General features: G+C 34.7%; 1 protein-coding gene across 1 annotated transcript in view; it reads left to right on the top strand.

Annotated features, from left to right (window-relative positions):
* Positions 1-13,912: 13,912 nt before the first annotated feature.
* LOC143236564 (E3 ubiquitin-protein ligase RNF212B-like) overlaps positions 13,913-21,480 on the top strand; it is a 125,702-nt gene continuing 118,134 nt past the window's right edge. Inside the window, exons 1-2 of the mRNA XM_076474865.1 lie at positions 13,913-14,158; positions 15,045-15,200. The gene's annotated coding sequence lies outside the window, so the exon portion shown is untranslated. The remainder of the gene's footprint in view (positions 14,159-15,044; positions 15,201-21,480) is intronic.

The raw sequence follows: 21,480 nt of genomic DNA, 5'->3' as shown, positions 1-21,480 counted from the left end.
AAAAGAGTTGGCGGTGGGTGGTGATGACTAGCTGCATTCCCTTTAGTCTTACACTGCTAAATTAGGGGTGGTTAGCGCAGATAGCCCTTGAGTAGCTTTGCGCGAAATTCAAAACAAATAAATTCTACGTCATCTTCAGGTTAACAAAGAGTTTACAATTGATCGTTGTGGGCACGTGTCTGAGCAATAAAGATATATATCTACTCAATAAAGAACTCAACTTCACAGTAGCACCTAGAAATATTCCATTCCTCGAAATGAAAGCTCTCCTGGAGGATCCAGCTAACTAGAAGGACTGGTAATCCGTTCTATACCAACAAAACGGATTGAAGACAACCTATCTTTCCAGATAGAACTGAAAACATTTATTTCCCCGAAACACCTCAAAACAATATCTTAAACGACTTTTTCAAAGAATTTTCACGCAAAACCATCAATATAATTTTACAAAAAATAAAATAAAAAACAACCTCACACGAAAATATATTAATTCTTTAAACAACAACAACAAAATTCTAAAAACAGATAAAGGCAACGCCATAATTATAATGACACCAATGAATACATTCAGAAAATGAACAACGTCTTATCAGATAAAAAACAAATTTAAATTAATGATAAACAATTTAAAAAAATGCTTCTACAAATGCAAAACAACAACACAATCTCAGAAAACCTTTATTGTTACCTATGAAAGACCGACTCATGCACTCTACAACTATGCAGCATCCCCAAACCCAATTGTCCACTACGACCTATGAATCATTTAACTACAACCTCAATAAATACATAGCGTAGGCATTTTCTAAATATGTAACATCAACCAGCTCCTATTACAAAGATACTTTTAACTTTAGGTCCCCCTCTGGTACAGCGGTAAGTATACGAAATTACAATGCCAAAACCAGAGGTTTAGTTCCCCTCGATGGACTCAGCAGATAGCCTGATGTGGCTTTGCTATAAAAAAACAAAACACACAACACTCTTTTAACTTTATTCACAATCAATTAAACCATGATACCTTAATGGCTAGTTTTGATGTAATCTTTCTCTTCACAGAAGTCCCAACTACCGAATCCTGCAAGATAGCTTGGGAACTATATCCAAGAACCAAACTCATTAATGCACATCCCCAAAAACCTTTAGAGAATTCACTACCACCAAAACTACCCACAAATAAATGGCCTAAGTATAGGGAATCCCGTGTCACTGGTTCTAGCCAATATTTTTATTACACAGATTGAATTGGCCCAACATGGCCAGATGGTTAAGGCACTAGACCCGTAATCTAAGGGTCGCGGATTCGAATCCCCGTCACACTAAACATGTTCGCCCTTTCAACCGTGGGGGGCATTATAATGTAACGGTCAATCCCACTATTCATTGGCAAAAGAGTTGGCGGTGGATGGTGATGACTAGCTGCCTTCCTTCTAGTCTTACACTGCTAAATTAGGGACGGCTAGCACAGATAGATCTCGTGTGGCTTTGTGCGAAATTCAAAAAAACAAACTAACAACGCAAAATGCATATTTTTTCTTTATGTTCATTGGCCTTAAGATTGTGGCAAGCAGTGTGTATTAACTAACAAACTTTTTATTTATTAAAATACTCTCCTAAAAGTATGGGTTTCTGAGTGTGAAAAATTTATAATATTTACTGAAAATATGCCAAATTTTGTGAGGTAGTAGTATTAAATGACGGAGGCCATGTTGAGGAAAATATACGGTTTAAGTGTTTATTGTTTATGTATTGCAAATTCAGCATGTTTGTAAAATGACGGCTGAAGGTGATAATATGATAATATTATTTGGTTTCAGAAGCTATGAGTGTTCTCCTTCGAAAATATCTGCTTGCTGCAAGATTCGCCAAAGTAAGGTCACTGATGGGCCGAATACTTCATATTTTGTGCGGCACTTGAAAATCCATGCTCAGAGGTTTTCTGTATTATCTGTATTAGATCTTGTACTGAAAAAATATCGAGGCCTTAACTAGGTTTATATTACAATGTAAATACAATTCACCCGAGTTGGTTATCAAGTTATAATATAACGCCGTTCTATTTTCGTAGCATTACCGGCATATACTTTAATTTTAACTTAGGATGCATGTTGAAGGGCTTGAATTTTATCCCCCCCCAACAAAATAAAACCTTTTACAAATCCAGCAAAGTGTAAGATGTGGACAAAAGATAGTCGAATTAGTATCTAAGTTAATAAAATCAAAATAACACTGTTGAATTGCAATTTTTGACATTAAAAATTGTGTAACTTTCGTATTTAAATGGTTCTTTCAGTGTTCATAATTCATAAATTAATATTTGCTTGTTGTTTAATTACAAATATAAGCCCCCCGCGCTAGTACAGCGGTATGTCTCCGGATTTACAACGCTAAAATCAGGGGTTCGAATCCTCTCGGTGGGCTGAGCAGATAGCCCTTTGTGGCTTTGCTATACGAAACACACACATACATACAAATATGATCAGAACAATATATATAATATCATCATAATAATTGCAAATCATTTTAAAATATTAAAGCTTTCGCTTGCTGAGAACACTGTAAAATCTTATTTTCAACTACACTATAAATTCTAACTGTAAAGAAGGCAGGTAAAATCATACACAATATTAATTCATTTTGTAATTTACAATTTACTGTTTTGCTGAAAATATTTGTCCTGTTTACTATAAAATTATTATTTTTTTATTGTAAACCTTACTTTCGGTTTGTTTGTTTTGAAATTTCGCACAAAGCTACTCAAGGGCTATCTGTGCTAGCCGTCCCTAATTTAGCAGTGTAAGACTAGAGGGATGCAGTTAGTCATCCCCACCCACTGTTGGGCTACTCTTTTACCAACGAATAGTGGGATTGACCGTCACATTATAACGCCCCCACGGCTGGGAGGGCGAGCATGTTTGGCGCGACTCGGGCGCGAACCCGCGACCCTCAGATTACGAAGCGCACGCCTTAACGCGCTAGGCCATGCCAGACCAAACCTTACTTTCAAATATAAGTTCGTGATTTCTTTATTTTGATATGCGTAGAAGCAACATTTCAGAAAACTGAAAATGTAATGTATGGAAAGCTGTATAGCTCTTTTAATTCACTCTTATCCAAAGAAAAATTAATCAAACAGTAATTTAACCAATCTGATAAAAGATCATAAGCAGAATGGGTAAGAACAAAGATTTTGTTTTATTTATTCATGTTTATTTCTTTCCTTTGCTTTCTCAATAAAATTTGTATGCATTCCAGAATCTTCATTATTATGAATATTACAATTTAGACATATCTGATTGATATTTTCATTACTTGGAGACAATGTAAAATTATGCAAAAATTTGATACATGGGAAAGAACAAATTTACAACAAGGATTATTAATTCTTTCATGTGACACGAGTTTATCGAGGTATTTCTCAACCGTTTGCTTCAATTGATTATAGTTATTACAAAAGACACGAAAAGAAGTGTCGTTCACTAAATGGACAGTAATATATGAATATGTACGAAACAATGGAAACGTGTTAAATTTATTAGTGCCCTACGACTGTTCCATACAATTCTCATTCGTGGATAAAAAAAAATATATATATATATTGCATATACATTATGCAGTATTTAAAAACAGCAAATAATTTCCAGTTTCTTAAAAAGGGGGCCCCAATTAGTTTCAAATTGCTCCGTACGTTATGAATTATTTAAAAATTGGCTTGCACATATCCCCAGTTCTGTATAGATATCCCCCCACAGGGAGCCTTGCTTAAAGAGGCCTACTTTATACCTTAATTTCAGATTCTAAATGATGAAACTGTTCAATTTGCTTATCCTCAAAATAAGATTTTGTGACTATGCAATGTTCTTATGTAACTATTTTGTCCTGCGAAAAGTGCATTACGTATTATGATTTCAAACAGTCAAAAATTTTAGTCTTAATTTAGAAGTTAATTGAATATCGATATTTATTAAATTTATGATATTTACCAACACGATTGATACACAAAATTTTCTAAACGCAAATATATTTTAATATACAAATAATAAATATACTAAGTCTTATACCTGGTCTTTAATCGATGGTCCAGGTCCATGACGAGCAAGTTAATTCTGAGTTGATATTGTTACATCTCACTTGGTTGGTCTCACATTGCTGACTTCTTACTTATGAAGATATTTAATGTCCTCGTAGAAATAGTAACATCCGAAGTTAATTCACTGAAGTTGAACAGTTTGAATTCTATAAACGTTCCTGGTCAAATTCTGTAATTTTCCCATTAATAAGCGTTAATCACAATTATAGCTTCCGAGACTTATAATATACTGACTGTAGCTGATCAGTCATGATAGCTCTTACTTGGTGCGTTGGTTTATATAGCTTAAAGCAAGATTCTCGAACGTTCAACAATGTTAAAAACATGTAAACCATATATTGTTGATTCTTGCTCTCAAGAATCTTCTACAAATTTAGAGAACAGGTGGTACTTGCGCAATACACATTCAACAATATACGTCACATGCATAAAAAATCCTATACTGAAACAAACATAGGTATTAAAATTAATGTATAACAGTATATATGTTACCTACCATACTTAGAAACACAATATTTTTTAATTAAAAAACGGTACTTCATCCAAAAATATTTCGAAAACCATATCGACAAGTGAGGTTAATGTACATACTAAGACTGCTACATATAATTAAAGATTTCTTTAATGTGAAAGATAAAATACCAGAATTATGGAATTCCAAGATTGTTTATCAATATAAATGTCCTAGATATAAATCTAGGTATCTATATATTTTATAATAAAAGATAAGAATCCAAAATTAGATAATACACTGATTTGAGAAGAAAAAAAAAAGGAGTTAAATATAAAATTGGAGACTACTGTAATAGAATTGTAGCCATGCTTTGACCTGGCAAAGAATATAGTAACTGAGTAAAATAAATAAACTGAATACTTACTGAGTAAAATTAAGGCTCCTAAACACGGCACCTTTAAAACCTTTATGTACATACGCTGATAATCAATATTTTTACCCTGTAAAACACACCCAAGCTTAGCAGCAGTCGACTAAGGCGATATTTTGGTTGGTTGATAAGTTTATGGAGAGACTTTTAACAAGTCCATGTGACATAATTTGAACATCAGAAACATTATGCCTATAACTAAAGCATTGCTAGTGGCAAAAAGATCTGAAGTGGTAACTTCAACCTAGTTACAGGAATGGAAGATACACACAATAGTGGTTCCTCGATATCCAGCTCTGAAAAATGTCAACCCCAGGTTATGAGAAATCAAAGAAAGAGGGTTGCATTTTACAACTATGAACAGTTTACCAATTTTGATGTAGTTTTATTTTTCTCCGCGTATATAGGAACTAATATGACTATCAAACAGAACAAACAATAGAAAAACGTTTACGTAGAAAAATCTTTAAATGCTGCCAGATATACTAGTTAAAATTAACTAGTTACAGGTTAAATCTCGTTGCTGATTTAGAAAAGACCAGCTGCCTGGCTGTTTCTTCAGATTTGGTATCTTTAATACCAAACACCTCTTGGTATGTGTCTGTAAAAACAAACTATAGCTGCTATAGACGATTGTGTAATTGTTTGTTTTTGAATTTCGCGCAAAGCTACACGAGGGTTATCTGCAGTATCAGTCTCTAATTTAACTGTGTAAGACTAGAGGAAAAGCACCCACCTCCATCTCTTGGGCTACTCTTTTACTAACGGATAGTGGGATAGATCGTAACATTACAACATCTCCACTGCTGATAAGACGAGCATGTTTGGTATAACGGAGATTCGAACCCGTGACCCTCAGATTACGAGTCGAATGCCTTAACCACATGGTCATGCTGGGCCGATGTAGAAGATTATCAAGGCTGCATTAACTGAGGCACAGTTGCAACAGGACACCAAGCAGTAAGAAGCCCCTACCCTCAGTTTAACCTTCTCTTTTTTTCGGAAAATCTTCATATTTTATCTGTTATTTGTTTTATTACTACTCAATTATACAGACTAAATCAATTTGATCCAGCTCTTAACAACCATTAACAATACAAAATAAGTCAAAATTACTATTTTTCATTTTTAGAATTACTTCTAATTGTAGCAGGAAACAACATTTCTTTAACTACTTTTAAAACTGCCTAACCTTGTACAACCGTTTATAATTAGATGTTATTGTTTTACTTTTATCTAAGCCTAAACATTTCTAAATTTTACACTCTTAGTTACTTTTACAATTATAAATAAGGAATAGATTTAAAAAAAGAACCATGTCTCTCATCTGAGTAGCGTTTTTGTTGTTTGTTTTTTACCCTCTATTGTCCTTCTATGTTATCCCTACTACTGCACATTACTGCTACTAGTCTACTAAATATTTTTTTAAGTAAATACTTTCATGTGAACAGCTGCGAAACTGGTCTTTCTGTGATAAATTTTCTGGCTCTCTTAGCACGAGACTTGAGCTTTCAGAAAGTCAACTTTAACTCTTAATTTTTATTTTCAGCTAAATTGTAAATTATCAATAACATCACGTGGCATAAAATATATGCCAGCCAATCAATTGAAATCTAAGCTTTCTATTGGTTATGAATTCAAGGGGCGTCGGCCATTGTAATTTACTGCAAGATAGAGCTAGGTATGGGTTAAAACTATGTAGTCATTTGACTCTTTATTTGTTGTTGTTTTTTGGAATTTCGCACAAAGCTACTCGAGGGCTATCTGTGCTAGCCGTCCCTAATTTAGCAGTGTAAGACTAGAAGGAAGGCAGCTAGTCATCACCACCCACCGCCAACTCTTGGGCTACTCTTTTACCAACGAAAAGTGGGATTGACCGTCACATTATAACGCCCCCACAGCTGGGAGGGCGAGCATGTTTAGCGCGACGCGGGCGCGAACCCGCGACCCTCGGATTACGAGTCGCGCGCTTGGCCATGCCGGGCCTTGACTCTTTAATGATTATCAATACATCCGTTCATTTTATCTATTAAGAGTACTTTGTACATAAGAAAGCCTTAAATTATAAAAGTTTATAAAACTTCAATAAAAAGTATTATTTTTGAAAACATAATATAATAATACTTTTATTTTCTAATAAACTCTCTAAATATCGTTTCACTCTTTGCTAAACTTCAATGTTCTTTCTACGGGTTCGCGCCCGCGTCGCGCTAAACATGCTCGCCCTCCCAGCCGTGGGGGTGTATAATGTTACGGTCAATCCCACTATTCGTTGGTAAAGAGTAGCTTAAGAGTTGGCGGTGGGTGGTGATGACTAGCTGCCTTCCCTCTAGTCTAACACTGCTAAATTAGGGACGGCTAGCACAGATAGCCCTCGAGTTGCTTTGTGCGAAATTTCCAAACAAAAAAATCTTTCTACGGTAAAAAAGGACATTGATTAGGTAAATAATTATGAAGATACAATTAGAGATTTTGCTTCCGCAAAAGCAAGGGGAAAAACGACTTAAGGGTAACGTTTTTGGCATGCTTCCATAGCGTTTTACAATAACTATATTGTTTGTTTATGTTACAATAACTATTTTGTATTTTATTAACTTAATTCAGTTTTACTTGCCATATACATGCAACTAATTATAATTATAATAGTTTAATTTTAATATATTATCCTTTAAAGTTAAGCACATCTTATTTTAATTTACTTTGAGTAATTAGCTCATATTCTGGAATTAACTTAATATGTATAAATTAATTTCAAATTTGCTAGTACTCTATTCAAAGGGCTTTTAACTGCCTTACTGCGGACTCGGAGATGATAGCACTTTACTTAATCTCAAATTGTTTCAATCACCACTATTTCAGCTAGTAAATACAGACTTTTATTTTCCACACAAATACTCAAAGTTGGCATTGTTTGTATAATCGCCAATTCTGTAGGTTATTGTCATAAATTTTGACTTGAGCCTTGACACTTTACGTTTATCTGTTCTACAGGAGTTGTATGTAGTGTAGCCTGTGTTTCAAATAAACAGTGGTATGCGGCTAAACCATAAAATATCTGTCAGCATGCACACAAGAATATTAGACCGCACAAGTGTACACAAAGTACGACAGCATTATTCTTTCTAAATACGAAATATTATTTTCTAAACAGTGTCATGTGTTACATTATTAGTTATTCTAGTTATTTCCATTTCAAGGCCCGGCATGGCCAAGCGTGTTAAGGCGTGCGACTCCTAATCTGAGGGTCGCGGGTTCGCATCCCCGTCGCACCAAACATGCTCGCCCTTTCAGCCGTGAGGGCGTCATAATGTGACGGTCAATCCCACTATTCGTTGATAAAAGAGCAGCCCAAGAGTTTGCGGTGGGTGGTGATGACTAGCTGCCTTCCCTCTAGTCTTACACTGCTAAATTAGGGACGGCTAGCACAGATAGCCCTCGAGTAGCTTTGTGCGAAATTCAAAAACAAAACAATCTGTTTTCAGTGAAAATTAATTCACTCCTCGTTGGAAAATTATTTTTCTAAGAACAATATACTTTTCAGTTGAAGTTTATGACTATTGTAAACAAGTAGCAAAAATACTAATTAAATTATCATCGGTATAGTGACTGAAATCATCATTGTAACTACTGTTGTTTTAGCTTAGCTTCATCGACATCAGGGTTCCTTGCATCATCAGGGACTTATGGATGCAGACGTTGATTGTTGCTGATGAAAAGAATTATGCAGCATTCACAGAGAGCCTGTTTGATACTAGTAGTAACTGGTAGAAAGAAAAAGAAACGCTTAGAATTCCTGTGGACTTAAGGTAAGTAAATGTAAGAAGTTCCTCTATACATTTCTGCACCATGTACACATCAATGTTTTGATGCCTTGGAAAGAACTCCCCAGCTAAGGACACTCCCAATGTGTTTTGGGCATAGTTTTAAACACTCTGGAATATTTTAAGAACAAATTACAACACGACTACTATTTAAATCAAAAAACACTACTTGCTTTGAGAAAACTGCGCTTATCTTAACAAAACCAATTAATACTACTCAAGTTTATGACACACCCACAAATTGAAAACTCTGAGGTATTTTTAATGAAACTTTGGTCTTTAGAACATCCTAGAGAATCATCACACAGTATTTAAGTGCTAAATAAGCTAATAAAAATTTCAGTTTAGTTTGTTAAATAAAGTGATAGTTTAAATTCGAGCATGTTTTAATATTGACTTTTTCAAGCAGAGCCAACTGCTTTTTATTACGAGCCAAGATACTGACTTCAACCCCAACACATTGATTTTCATACAAATTATTTTGGTATCATTATGACTTTCCAAATAATGTAACAAGTAACTTTCAAATAGATTTGCCACTTAATTGGATAATTTTAACATTGAAAACAAAAATACTTCAATAATTGGTCATAGTTGAAGACGGTAAATTAGTAGCCTGTTTGCATATATCTCTTTTTGTCTTCTTTCCATCAAAGGTCTGTCCAGAATTCCTAACAACGCTAATTTAAACATTCCCATAAGTTTTTCTTTCATGATATTGTCAGTTTGAGGATATTATATACATTTAATTCTCAATACCGATTAAACTACATTTTTGATTTATACTTAACATACTTTTCCTTTCTTGGTCAAATATCTTCAATGCATTAGTCAGTTCTACAAAACATTTCGTCATGCTGTGTGCTATAGATGACCTTTTTTATTGCATATATTTGTCGCTCCTTGAAATATTGAAAATATAAACAATGCATTAAAATGCCACAATGCTTGAAGTCAAAGTAAAAAAGTGTATGTGTGTGTTTTAAATTTCACGTAAAACTACGCGAGGGCTATCTGCGCTAGCCATCCCTAATTTAGCAGTTAAAAGCTAGAGAAAAGACAGTTGTCATCACTACTCACCACCAATTCTTGGGATACTGTTTTACTGACGAATAGTGGCCCCCCTGATAGTACAGTGGTAAGTCTACGGATTTACAACGCTAAAATCAGTGGTTCGATTCCCCTCGGTGGGCTCAGCACATAGTCTGATGTGGCTTTGCTATAAGAAAACACAAACAAACAAACGAATATTGGGATTGATCGTACATTATAACGCCCACACGAATGAAAGGGCGAGCATGTTTGGTGTGATGGGTATTCGAACCCGGGCCCCTCAGATTACGAATTCCCCTTTCCACCAAACACGCTCGCTCATTCAGCTTTGGGGGCGGCGTTTAACGTGACGATCAATTCCACTATTCTTTGGTAAAAGAGTAGCCCAAGAGTTGGTGGTGGGTGGCGATGACTAACTGCCTTCCATCTAGTTTTTCACTGCTAAATTAGGGACGGCTAGCGTAGATAGCCCTCGTGTAGCTTTGCGCAAAATTCAAAAATAAACAAACAAATCAAAGTTTTACAGACATTTTATTACTAGAAAAACCCACTAATGACAAAGTATAGTAAAATATCAGAGGCTTAATGGTATGAAATTTAGAACATGATTAGCCTGACAGACAGTAGGCCTTATGAACAAAAGTTAGTTGACTTATACCATTATCGATGTGTTTCTTTTTACAATAACGTTTATTTCTGTACTATTTGTGTAATTGATTTATACGTGTTACTTTTGTTTAAAACACTCATGAATGGCTTTGTGTACTGTTTCCACATGCCATTATTACTACACAAAAGCATTTGTTTACACACATATATATATTGCCGTATACATATACCACCATCAAACTTTGGCAAGTACTCTAGCTGTTTATACAGCATAAACAGTTTACCTTTAATTATTATTGATTTCTCAGCAGAAGTTATCCTTGGTTGCCAACCCCGAATTAAAGCATGGGCTTACGGGACTGAAGCCCATGGTCTCAAGTTATGACTATAAACGTATTATATGTAGAGGTTCTGTCTCGATGGGGGCTCTATAAGTTGAAAAGCCTAGGGCTAATAAAACTCTTAATCCGGCCTTGTTAGTAGCAAAAGTAGAGTCATCTAGGTTAACTCAGTTATTTTGTTTTCAAGCTTCTCAAAATAAATAATTCTTGGTAAAAGTTGAACGATTTAAGACATTTTTAGCTAACAATTGTTTATATGGATTAAACTTTGTCGAAGTCTGGGCCATCTAAACTCACGATCAAGTGTTGAGTAGACTGTGAATTAGTCAGTTTTTACCAAACAATCATTAGCCTGATATGCTTTGTAAACTACTCTGAACTCTCTTTTATTATCACAACAAACTTTGAAGGGGTAATCTCTTCACTCACATGTATCCGTGCAGTTGACTAAAGCCTTTCACTTGTGAGTTACACGGTAATGGCAGATGGAGATGTTCTTAATATCGTCAGTCCTGGCTACAAATGGTCAACAGAAGATGGCTTCTCTTTAACTCAATATGTCTTTCCTTTAACTCTCTCTAACAGAAAACCCTCCCCCTTGGTCATAAGTAGTTCTTCTTTGTAAATGTACAGCTTCCAATTCATAAGCATTAATTTAAATTTATAAAATACGAGAGATCGAATTAGGACTAGTACGTACATTAAAATAAAAATAAACTTCACAGAAAATCCTGTTCTTATAACACCAAAATGTCTTGTCCTTATCTATGTTTGGAATTTTCAAGTAAACCTGATTTTTGCACAAGTATTAAACGCATACACTTAGCCCCCGCTAGTACAGCGGAAAGTCTACGGATTTACAACCCTGAAATCAGAGGTTTGATTCCCCTCGGTGGGCTCAGCAGATAGCCCGATACATTTATGAAAGTAAGACCAACCAAGACGTTTGTAGTAATATGAAGTTGAAAAGTCATTAAATTTTCTGTGTGAAAAATAAAAAGACTTCGACGAGTTTGATAAAATAAACACAATATTCATTACAACTAAACAAATAAGTGGATATTCTGTCTAACAGGATAATTAAGTAACTGTAGTAATCAGTTTTCTGTCTCTTGAAACAAATCTTGTACAAACTAGTCATGGTCCAGTTCCAAGTATAACTTAGAATAAATAGTTAATTCACTCTTAAAAGAAACCTTGTATTACTGTTCTCGTGACTGTTGTTGTCTCACACTGTTCACCAGCTGTAACATACAGACATCATTCACTTAGCAACCAAAGGCATAACAGCCACTGACACTTCTAAAATCAAGCAAAGTACACCATAACATAAGTAAATATTATTTGCTATAGTGAACAAACAAATAAAGCAATTTCTATGATTTTCTGGACTACACACTTATGCTAAAACCAAATAGAAATAAGGTAACGAAAATTTATAAATATTTATGTATTATTGTTGTGACATTATTCTTTCATTGGCAGGTTCCATTAAATTATATGCTAACAATAATTAAAAGTCTAGTCCACATAAATAATAACAAATTAATTCATTTCTTCTTTAACGTTTTTGCAAGCTGCCTTCCCTGGAAGAAGTAGTAGGCCACATTTATAAATAACATTAACTTAATAATACTAAAAAAAAGAAAAGAATAAACTTAAGTGTACCACTTCAAGGCTAAAATGCCTATGGATTAACAATGCTAGAAACCAGGGTTCGATGTTCATGGTAGGCAAAGCAAAGATAGCGCTTAACTAGAAAAAAATTGAGGCTGAAACGAAAATAAGAAAGAAAGAAAAACGAGATTAGATTCTTTCTAACAGATAAAATTACTACTAACTTAGTGTTGTAATCGAAAAATCACTTAAGTCATATAAACAGTGTATTTTAGGATTTTGGGTAGATTCTATATAAACATTGAATATAAAACAAGAGATATTATTGTTTTACTGTGTAAATCACTTGTAAAACCTCATTTAGAATAGTGTGTACAGTTTGGGTTCCTTTCCTAAAGAAGGTCATCGAATTTATGAAGAAGGTTCAGAGAGGAAACATTAGGATGATACTGTGATGGTGGGATTGTCCTATGAGAAAAGACTAAAACTTCTAAAATTGTTTTCTCTAGAAAGTAGAAGAGTCGTTGGGGTTTGATTGAGGTGTTTGAGATTATTAAGAGTATTGGTAATATAGATCCATCAAACGTTTTGTGTTTAGCGCTGAAAACAGTAGGGTTAGCGGGTCATAAATTTAAATTTTGACAGCATTGCGTCGTCTGCATTTTACACAGTATTTAACTTTTGTAATGAATGAACTGTCTTAAACTCCATAAGGCTCCTTTGCTTTCATGGAAGCCGACAATGGTGCTGCTATTTTTGAGGTGGTTATAATTAAGAGATGAAAGAGACTTCCTGGATGGGATAACACGCTCCTTTATGCTCTTTTAATTTTTTTAAAGTATGAAACAACTCTCTATCTTTATAACAATCTCGTATTTATAATCTACCCTAGAATTTACTGGGTCAAATCTTTTAGAATTTTCTAGATGTTCCAGATCTGTCTTATTAAATATTTGTTATATCGTGGTTAACTGATAAATCAGGTTATATAAAATTCATTCACAATTGATCAAAATATATTTCATTTCTCCGGGCGGCCCGGTATGGCCTGGTCGCACCAAACATCCTCGCCCTTCCAGCCGTGAGGGCGTTATAATATTACGGTCAATCCCACTATTAGTTGGTAAAAGAGTAGTCCAAGAGCTGCCTTCCCTCTAGTCTTACACTGCTAAATTAGGGACGGGTAGCTAGATAGCCCTCGAGTAGTTTTGCGCACAATTCAAAAAACAAACAAACTTTTCCGGGCAAGTTTCATATTGTATCATTAAATTGTAGAAATTGTTTAGTTCTACTTATACCCTAATCTTTTCTAAAACGAAAAGAGTTTTCTTAGAAATATTAGATATAATTTCGTCGTTAAATAGACAATCCATATTTATCTCTGGAGCAGAATTTTTTATAGCTAAGCATTTCTTTTGACTCTTTCAATAGTTGTTTGATCTAAAACTATATTTTGGAAAATTAGGTATCTATTTGAAATTATGTGTTTGAGAATCTAGCTATGTATTTAGTACCGCGTGCGTAGAAAAAATTCTTGAATTTTTAGATAGTGTAAAGTACCGCTATTTAATGTTGAATTTCGTGTCAGCTTTATGCGTAAGTGAACAAATTTAGACGTTTGACAGTGGTAGTGTTTTTTGTTTACGTAATCTAAGCGTACGTTTATATTGTACGACACATAACATTAATTCAAACACTGAATGAAGCCGCTTTGGGAATAAAAATAGGAGCAAAAGGAAAAAGGTGAAATATCACCAGTGAAACATCTTTTTGTTATTAGTATTAACGACGTTTTGGGCCACAGCAATCTCTCTAAGATTAAAAAAGCTTTCTTAGACCCTAGACTTGCTCTAGGTTAGCCTAGAGGCTAGAAAAAGAATATGTTTAGGTTTAAGTGTTTTATATTTTTGCCTTTTCTGCTAAAACTTGTACTGGTACTCAACGTCTCAGTTTTGAGCATTTCAACAGGTAGATACATTACATAAGTTTAAAAATCATGCTCATTTTCTATTAAATATAAATTATATCAGTAATCTACATTAACACTGGATGCTTATTGTAGAGGCCTAAATGTCAAATACGTTGAATCAGTGGATGTGCATACACTGAGGCATAGCTTTATGGCTAAAAGGAAAAGGAGATGGTTAATTTATTTTGTATTTATTTTTCAGAGTGACGTTATTTTTTATCACTTTTCTATGCCCTGTTTTCAGCTTATTAGTTAGGACTCAAAATAATATCATCATCTAAATAGAAAAAAAAACAAAAAACTTATCACTGTTTGTTTGTTAAGATGTACTATGTTAGCAACTGGCCCAAGCATCTGCCCATTTTACTACAGTAATTCTTCAGTCTGCTGTAGAGTATTGTATATTAAACTACTGTTGGAATGATCAGAACTTAAGATTCTGTTGTTGTGATAGTAGCCAAGATGAAAGTTTAAATATCAAGTTGAAATAAATGGCCCAGCATTAACAACAGTAGTGGTCTACCATTTGAGGGTTTTATGGAGGTTTCTCTATTGGTTTACTTTGCTGATAATTAGGACCTATGATAGTTCTTATTTTGGTTTTGAATGTTGTTTTTTAATCCTGTTGTCATGACCATTCATTGTAGATTTTATCTGTAGGTTGGCTTTAGGAGTTGAGCAGCTTGAAAACCTGAATACAGTATTAAAGCCAGGCCATACATTGGAGGGGTAAATGGTTTGGCTGAAGTTGTTGACCATCCTTTGGGTTCCAGGGAAAGTCTGTTAGTAGTCTCTGAAAGAACCTACATGTCTAAGGTCTCTACTAGCATTAGATCCAAATTAATTGATTTTTTAAGCTAAAGTTTGGATCAGAGATGATTGACCCACTGAGTATTTGGAACATCACAATACTTCTATTGGCTGAACTACCAACCTCACAAAGACATTTGGCAAAGCATTTTCAATCTTAATTTAACTGTATAAAACCACATTCTTGACCTTTATGGATATCTTGTTTTACAAGTATTAATTAGGTTGTTGGAAATTTTGCATTTTGCTTCACTACCTTACACAATAGAACATTACCAACAACCTAATACTTGTAAAACAAGATACCCAGACAGGTCAAGAACGTAGTCTTATACAATTAAATTAGAATTGAAAATGCTTTGTCAACTGTCTTTGTGAGGTTGGTAGTTCAGCCAATAGTATAGGTTGAAACATTGCAGTAGAAAAGCTATAATACAAATCTATTCTTTAAGAAAACTTTAGACATAAATTATGAAAATCATTTCTTTGAACAAGTTGCTATTTCTATATATTGACTTAAAAAAATTGTTTCCTGAGTGTTTGTAAAGTTCTCAGTCTAGCAAGCTTGTAACAACACATACACCTGACTAGTACACTGATAATTTTGCTGTTGGTGGTTGCCTTGCAATAATATGCTCTAGCTATGTGTAAGAAGTCTTCCATCAATGTTTGGATGTTATTAAAACAGAGCTCATGTCCAATGGGAAAGGAAGGATGTAGAAGTACTAGTATGGTCCTACACAGGTTGCAAACTCAGGACAGATGTAATTTACAAGCACCAGCCACTACTGGCTGAATGCTAGACTCATTTTAGCACAAACATTATACATCTCTTCCTCTTTGATTCTGAAATGGTCAGGAAACTTGATTCCTTTGTTTATCATCATCTGTTTCCTTATTTTTGGTGAAGGAGGGAGGTAATTATTCATTTGAGTTGCTCTTTGAAATCTTCAAACAGTATCATTGTTTAAAAGCATGTTGCAATGTGCATACAAAAATGAGAATACAGAACAATTAAAAAAACAACAAAGCCAACATTTCTTCCTGATTTTATCTGTCATAGATAAACATATAGAACATAAATAATAAAATTAATTTCTTTATCCTCATCCATGTTTTTGTCCATGCAATAGGTGTAAATAAGTTTGAATCCTGCAGGACAATATAGCTTTTTAATTGTTTCAAAGCATCTATGATCTTAAATATACACACAAAAATTTGACTGAAAGAACAAGCTCTTGTAGGGTTAACCCAAATGTATAAACTGTGCCATTCAAAAACCTCAAATCTCAGTCTTGTGATGAGTAGACAATTTCCTGTTTGAATATATAACCCTCCAAAGGTCACATTTTCTCTACTGTAACACAAACCAGTGTTTTTAACATGCTGCACACTGGCTGAGAAAGTTAGAGACCTGTATTTTCTGGCAAGCTTTGAAAGAGAGGGTTGCTTTTTCTCTAAAATTTCTTGTTCAAAAGCATCATAGAAAGGTAATTGGTGATTGTTCTCACCCATCAATGGGTCTGGAAGGCATTTGATTTTCATAAACTCTTCTTCTTTTGGCATAAATTAAGGTTTGCAAATCTTGCAACTCTCTTCACCACAGGCATTCATTGATAACAAATAGATGGGTTCAACAACAATGCTCATAAAAAACTTTCAGGCTGGGATTGTTGAATACATCTTTTTTTTTTATATCTTCTCTTGTCAGCAGTGCTTTATTCAAACACAGCACTTCCCAAAATTATTTAATTTTATCATCAAAATGGCTATTATACACTTCAGATTTCTTTCTCATCGCATTGAGACAACAAATCACATCACTAGACAATATTAGTATTAAGAGACTTCAGTGCTTTTTCTTAAAATGGATTTCATTCTTTTCTGGACTAAGAAACACTTTCACAGTTCTTCATCACTTTTTCAACTTCTTTTTCTCTGCATGAGACCTATGCTCTGAAAGCTAAGATTAAGAATGGACATAATCATTTTAATGGAATTTCTCCATGAATGATGAGGAGCAGTCCTAGTGCATAAAGATAGTCAAGACTGAGATTAATGAAGAGTGAATAAGAGCCAACTGTGTTGAAAGGAATGCAGTCCTATGATCAGGCCTACCATCTGTGTACAAGAAAATAATTGACTTGGTTCCTGTTTTTCTCATGAGAATACTGTTTAGTTCTGCAGCATGTCTTAAGGCACTAGATGACTCAATTACAGCTCTCTTTAAGCCTAATAATACATAACCATCATACCAAGAACCATTAATTGTCTTCAGAATGTTAGTCATGAACAACTGTGGGTATCACACTGAATCATGTAAATTCATGTCACCTCAAAACTGTTAGCAAGACAAGTACCTCTTGACTACTTTTGACAGGAAGAAATAAGAAAGTGTTAATTCTATGATACCTATCAGTTGCTGTAGTAGAAGTCTTATAAACAGACTGTGTATTGAATATACTGTTACTTATTCTATTGCCTGTATGCAGAATACTTCACAAGCTGCTGACTTTATTCATGTTTTAGGGCCTGGCAATGACTTGCATTGAAGTGAATTTTGATGCTTTTAAAAACATACATGTGAGGTAAAAAGAGAGACATAATAGTAAAAAATTTTAGAAAGACTCTAAAGTTAACTGGAGTTGCAGAAGTAATTTGTAAATTATTTAATAAAAATTTAAACAAATGGTGTTAAAAAGAAAATTTACAAGTAAACCAATGTGAGGAATGAACAAGCAAAGCTAGAGACATAGTCCATTAATTCATAGCATACATGAGAAAACTTATTAACAGCAACAAAATATTTAAGAAAAATGACTTACTGAATAGTAAATCTTTTACACAAATAAAACACCTTGGTATGGATGCCTGCACATGGTAATGAGACCTTTCAGAGAAGGTTCTGTCTTTTTAGTTTACCATATTTTTGCTGTGCATGGAAATTTGTGAGGGGTCCAACCCCAACACACTATTTTGACCTTGAATTCCTGTAAATGGGTGGCATTCTAGGGTAGGGTCAAACAAGTACTAGCATTGGATGTTTTAAACAGGTATTGTGAGCCTTGTGTCTAATGCTGGTGTTTGGGTATAGTGCCTACAAAACCCCAGTGTTGCTGCTGAGTTTTTTGCTTTCAGCTTTGCAGTATGCCTCCTGGTTGGGCTCAGTTGTAGGTGGGGTCAGTGGACACTGAACTTTTCTCTCTCTTATGGCTTTTCATGCATTTCATCCACTCTCTGCTAAAGTTAAACAACCCTTGATTGGTAAGCAACTATACTACAGTTAATAATGCACTTCGATTCCTCATTTTATACTCACTATCTGAAAGATCCCTTGAACAGGTTTTGTCATTTCTTTTATTCAGAAGGGAATTGAAGAGCTTGCTGGCTCTCCCAAATCTGTGTAAAATTTAAGGTTTGAAGACATTCTGGTTGAAAAAATCAAAACTAGAACAGATCAAACTCCTCTTGAAATCCAAGACCTTTGGAGATTTGCGTCCCATAGCAACGTACTTAATGCACTGAAATTCATGCGCTCTATTGCCGCTCCCTGTGTAATGCCATTCTATCTTGAGCTTTGACGAAGATTAGACAACCACCTTGATTTCAAGTTACAACAGATCATCAGGAATTTTACTTGATAAACCAAAGGTTTCACAGGTATTTACCCATTAATTTAATTTATCTTTTATTGAAAAGTAAAATATAGCATGCATGTATAAGTGTATTGTGTATAGGTCAAAACTATCAAGCATTTATCCGGTGTTGTGTCCTCTGTGAGATCGTTTTGCATTGTGTATCAGCCATCCAAAATTGTACTGATGATTGTGGCATACACTTAAAATTGTCACTTACAATCCAATTAATGTTATACTTATGATTAGATAATAACTTTACATGTTAACTGACCAAATAATATTTCTAAACAATTCTAGAATGAATTTGAAATTGTCATTGGGCTATTTAGAAGTGCCTAATTTAATGTACTGTAGTACATTATTGTTACATTATTGTAACAGGTGCTTTTCACACTTATGATAATAAGAACAATGTCACAATCACAGTTTGGCCTGTATGAATAATGTGAACTTACGAAGAAACCAGCCTTTCTGTGAATGTCAACTGCAATTTAAACATTTTATTTTGGTGCTACTATAACCATTCAATATCCAGGCCGCGGGTTTGCTTTGTTCGAGCGTGCAATTCCCGCCTCGAACGCCTTAAGCGTATGATCACCGAGCCGCTGACCATGATGTACGCTCTGCGTAGGCTATCAATCAGCTTAGCCCGATCGAGATCCAGATGCCAGCCGTACGTCACCCCCGCTCACTCTCATTAGTTGCCCACAGTTGTACAACATGCCCTATCAAAGCGCTGTTTGTGTTCCCTAATTAGCCCTGTAATTTTACATTATCACTCCCCTCCAATTAAGTACTTGTGCTACATGGTTAAAGATAAACACTTTCTCTAACAGTATTTCACGGATATGTTCTGGATTTTCATGTGCAATTAATATAATTTGGTGATTTCAATGCTGCAGAGCAGTTGTTCGTAATGTTGAACTATGTTTAGTTGTTATTTGTTCCTTATTCATCAAATGACCCAATAGTATGTATGTTATATCATTTTTCTCAGATTTCAATGTTTAAAATGAATATCCTTTGTAAGCCTTAATGGCTGTATAAGGAGATAAATTCCCATTCGTTTCATATAAACTAACACAACTTGGAAGTAAGAAGTACTAGCAGTCAGCCGGTTCGGGGTCACTTTGATGTTCGCGCGCTCTGGATAAAAGGAAGTTAAGTTTGTTTACGTGGCTCTCGCTCTTTCTGATACTACTTGCGCAACAGCAGTGGTAACAACTGCACCAGCAACCTTGCTGTCATATCAGTAAACTCCAGGAGGGCAAAACAACTCGATATTAATACTGTTTTAGACACATTTGCCGCCAATCACCAGAACATGCACATTGTTTTGAAGTAATATTGACTATAAACACAACGTGATGAAAGATAGTTAGCCTGATAGTGATCTTACTTTTCCTCAGAGTGTATTAACTTCACATGGAATAATTCGTTTCTGCTATATAAACTATGTCTTTATGTTATATTTCTTTTGATTTATAGCTTTACTCTTAATGGTATATTAAATGTTCAATCTAAGCTAATCTTGATTTTCTTTATTATTATATATTACCTTGGGTGGAATTTAGGTGAGCTTTCTCTTTTACATATACGCATATTTTCATAAACGGATTGTTTCTAATTTGTATTAATGAATTATTAATCAGAGTATGAGTTTCCAATGAAAACTGCATTGAAAACACAGTTCAAAATAGCACACCTTTCTTAAATATATCTTGGTATTTACATTATTATAATTTATTATAATATTATTGAAGTATTATCTATACTTCATCATATTGATGGCATTTTGGGAAGCCCCCTCCACTGTTTACCTCAGCCGTCCCCCACCAACGAAAGTATCCTGGTGCCGCCACTGTCAGTGTGGTCACAAACCAGAGGGCTCTCAATCCTCATCCTTTACTAAATAATGGCTATACTGATATAGGGAATTGTTGAGGCATACATTCCAAATTGGATGACATTAAGATCCTTATTGGTTCATATCATCCAGACTGTCTCTCCTCATGAGAAATTTTCTTCCATCCTGCTGATGCTATCACCATTTGGCTGTTTTCCCACTTTAGGAAAGGCAGGTATGATGGTTGAACCTGTGGTGGCTTGACTTTGTTGGGTGATCAGCACGTGCTTTCCACATCTGTGCTGCTAGCACTCCACTTGAGGGTGTGGCAGTTTGTCTCTTTTTTGAGTCATAACATCACTATTTGTTCCATCTACCTCTCTCCAGAAGAGGCTTACAATCATTTGGACCTTAATGGTTTTTTTTTTTAGATCAGTTGCCATCTTCTGTTCTCCTCTTGGGTGATTTTAATGAACATAGCTCCCTTTGGGTCAGTGCAACGTTGATGGAAGAGGCTGTTTTATGAGTGTATTCTCTCAGATTATAATATTTCTCTATTCAGTAATGGTTTGTTTACTAACTTTCATGCACCTAATCAATTTTTTACTGCTATAGGTCTGTGTATCTGCTCACCTTTATTCTATTCTCTTTTGTTTTGGGAGTCTGGAGAGTGACCAATGTTGCAGTGATCATTTTCACATGTTCTTGCAGGAAACTGGTCATTGTTGATACCACCTGACCTGTGTGCTACAGTGGAAGCTGGATCAAGCTGACTGGCCCTCTATCTTCACTCTATTAATCC

The sequence above is a fragment of the Tachypleus tridentatus genome, chromosome 13 (genome assembly GCF_004210375.1).
Source record: "Tachypleus tridentatus isolate NWPU-2018 chromosome 13, ASM421037v1, whole genome shotgun sequence".
Taxonomy (NCBI): Eukaryota; Metazoa; Arthropoda; class Merostomata; order Xiphosura; family Limulidae; genus Tachypleus; species Tachypleus tridentatus.
The sequence above is the reverse complement of the archived record's forward strand: the minus strand, read 5'-3'. Positions and strand labels throughout refer to the sequence as shown.